Below are 3,211 nucleotides of genomic sequence, written 5' to 3'. Positions count from 1 at the left end.
CGGCGCGGACTTGTACACAATCTCGAACGGAGTCTTGCACTCGATCTTTAGTGACGGCAGGCGGTTCTTCACGTAGATGACCGTCATCGCCGCTTCACCCCAGAAACACTTGTCCAGCTTGGCATGATGCAGCATGCTGCGGCCGATCGTGACGATGGTGCAGATGGCCCGCTCTGCCGTGCCGTTAGTCTGGTGCGCGTACGGAACCGTGGTTTGTTGCTCGATGCCCTCGTCTTCGTAGAAATCTGTAAGCGAGTTAGTCGCAAACTCACGAGCTCCGTCGTGTCGCACGAACTTGACCTTCTTGCCAAACTGCTTCTGCACCTTCGTGATGTACGTCTTGATGCAGTCTTCGCTTTCTGATTTGGCACGCAGGCAGTGTGGTGAAGTGCTTTCTCAGAAATAAGAGAATGGTCCTGACGCGGGGTCACTATCCCGAATCAGTGACAATTTCAAGTGATTATAGAGGATTTGGGTTGTTTGGCACGGGTGCAAGTTGCCTGTGGTGGATTAGCCATGGCGAGCAGCACCCCGTATGGAATGACGATGGATCTGATATGAGCGATGTACGAGAAGGCAAGATCCACCAAGACTTACCTCGGATCCACCCTTACCTGGATTCACTAAGATGGATATGGGATATACTATACAAGAGTGGATCGAGTGCGGATCCTATGAAGGAAGGATGGTCGGTGCTCTCTGACGGTGGATCTAGTAGCCACGGCTAATGAAGAGTCAAGATCCACCGCGAGGTACCCCGGATCCCATACTTCCGAGTTCGTATCCAAGGAGGGAGGATCCCGCCTGGAGGGACCTGGATCCAGGGTATAGGGATGAGGGATACAGTGGATCTCGAACTTTCGTAGGACAACGGAGATCACAGACGGTTGCAAGATGATGTTGGATGATTGGAGAGTTCGGATCCACGGCGAGTGTACCATTACAGTGAGGTGGATCCAAGCGACCTAGATCCGGATGAGTGTACCCATAATAGGGTGACCATGATGATTACGTCATATATCCGGTGGATCTGAAGATAACACAGCTGGGATGATGGGTCAAGGGAAGAAGGGACATGCAGCCGAGCCTGGTAAGGGATTTAGCAGATGAAAGACATAGAAGGTAGAAACCCAGGCAGGTATAGGCTTAAATATCAATACAGACCTCAATTTGCACTGTGGAGGGCAAGTGACCTGTAGTCGTCTCGGGGGTTGGATTTGGCCTCGGGCGATCGCCGTAACAGGAGTGAACATTGGCCCTGGACAAGGACAGCGTCTACTTCGCCCGCCAAGCATCAGGTCTCACTATGGAGTAATCAAGATCACGAACTAGAGAACAAGTGGGCACGGAATCGTAACGGGATCATCAAGTGGAGATCAACTACGTATAGCGTTTCGACGGGGATTGGATTTGGCCTTGCAGAACATTCGTAGCGGAGATGAGCATTGGCCCGGACAAGTTTCGTGTATACTTTGACCCTAGGGACTAACTCAATAAATAAAGACCTCAATTTGCACAGTAACACGCAAGTGCCTTTCCGCCCTCAAGAACCGGAACTACATTGGCCGTACGAGCTCCGTGAAGGTTAGGAATTGCGAATCTAGTGTTGGTAGTGATAACTGGATAATACATTGGCCAGATCCTACAACCTAGTGAGCTTTTCCTATACACGTGCAGATCCGACAGGTTAACCGAATTTACTACTTGGTCGGTTATACCCTAGAGGTTCTCAACTCTCAAGATCCCGTCACAGGAGGCGGCAAGTACGACTTAAAGGACAACACCAAGGCAAGGGAACACACCCGCAAGGCAACCCTACGGCCGGATCCACGATCTAGGCCCCGGATCCATAAGCTCGAATATTCGCTTAGGATACGGAACCATCCACGGACGCAGAGTGAAGATTTTCCACTGCTGCTCCACCCCATCCCCACGTCTCGCCAAGACACTCAAGCTTCACCACTTGAACTCTTCGGAAGTTACCGAGAGAGCAGATCCCGCCCTACCGACGGGTACACAAGGTGAGGAAAGTTCAGCAGAACACGGATCATCGGGGGACCCCCTCCGTTAGTCGGTGTCTGGGCGCAGTTGGTAAGTTGGATCTGGCAATCTCGCAGATTTTGCTGATCCCGCTACACCACAATGGTGCGCGTGCCCGGATCTTTTGGTGACTCGGGATTTCACCGTGAGTCCCAAGAAGATGCTCAAGTGAAGATTGAGCCAGGGGAAGAGGCGTCGTCGGAGGTCGGATCGACGAAGACGCTGCTGAATGAAACAAGATCCGCGGATCGATGGAGTTTTGGGAGGAACTCTGTCGACGGAAGAGAGGTGGATCCGAATCCGGATCTAGAAGAGAAACCTCTCTATCCTCCCCAGGTCCCCTCGGGGACCCCTGCGGATCTTGACGTAAGTCAAGATCCGCTAACAAAACAAGGGAAAGTGAAGGCGAAACGGTATGCATTTGCAGATTCACCGATTAAGCCAACACCGTACCTAAACCCAAGCCCGCTAGTCGAAGAAACAAGAAAGAAGACGAAAACGAGTAAGACTACGCGGAAGAAGATGCAAGCTCCAGAGTCGGAAGAAGACCAAGCTGGATCCAGGTCAAGCTGGTCCGACAAGGATCTCGAGTTTGTGTATCGCCACCAAGCTTTACGCAACTTCCTGCATCAAGATCCTGTCATGCAGATCCTGAATCCACGACAGATCGAAGATCCAAGGGAACCGGTGAGAGCACCAACGAAAACGGCGAACAAGTTGGTGGCAGTCAAAGATCTATTACGTTTGCTTACGGAGTCAGGCATCGTAGCTGGTGTGTTCGACGCAGAGGATATCTTCGAGCTAGACCTGGATCTCATAGTATCCGCGACGCGGGACCTCTTTGCCAGAGTTAAGTCCATCACCGGAGAAAGGTCGCGCACTATGGATCCAGTGTCGTCGTCGAGGATCAGCCAAGCTGCGTCCTCAAACTACGAATCCGCCGCTGAGGATGAGTCAGACACGTCGTCCGAACCACGACGCATGACTTTAGGACCCTCCGGGGCATCCATGCTGGAAGCGCGGGCGAGGATCCGAGGACAGGAAGCCCCTGTGAACGTGAAAGCTCGGGATCCAGTACGCCCTACGCGTGATTTGACACAATCCAGCCAGGATCGAGCCAGATCCGGCAAGAAGCCAGTGGGATTATCGTCAGATCAGGCTCGAGGTAATC

The sequence above is a fragment of the Phytophthora infestans genome, genomic scaffold (assembly GCF_000142945.1).
Source record: "Phytophthora infestans T30-4 supercont1.96 genomic scaffold, whole genome shotgun sequence".
Taxonomy (NCBI): Eukaryota; Oomycota; class Peronosporomycetes; order Peronosporales; family Peronosporaceae; genus Phytophthora; species Phytophthora infestans.
This window is presented reverse-complemented; position numbering follows the sequence as displayed.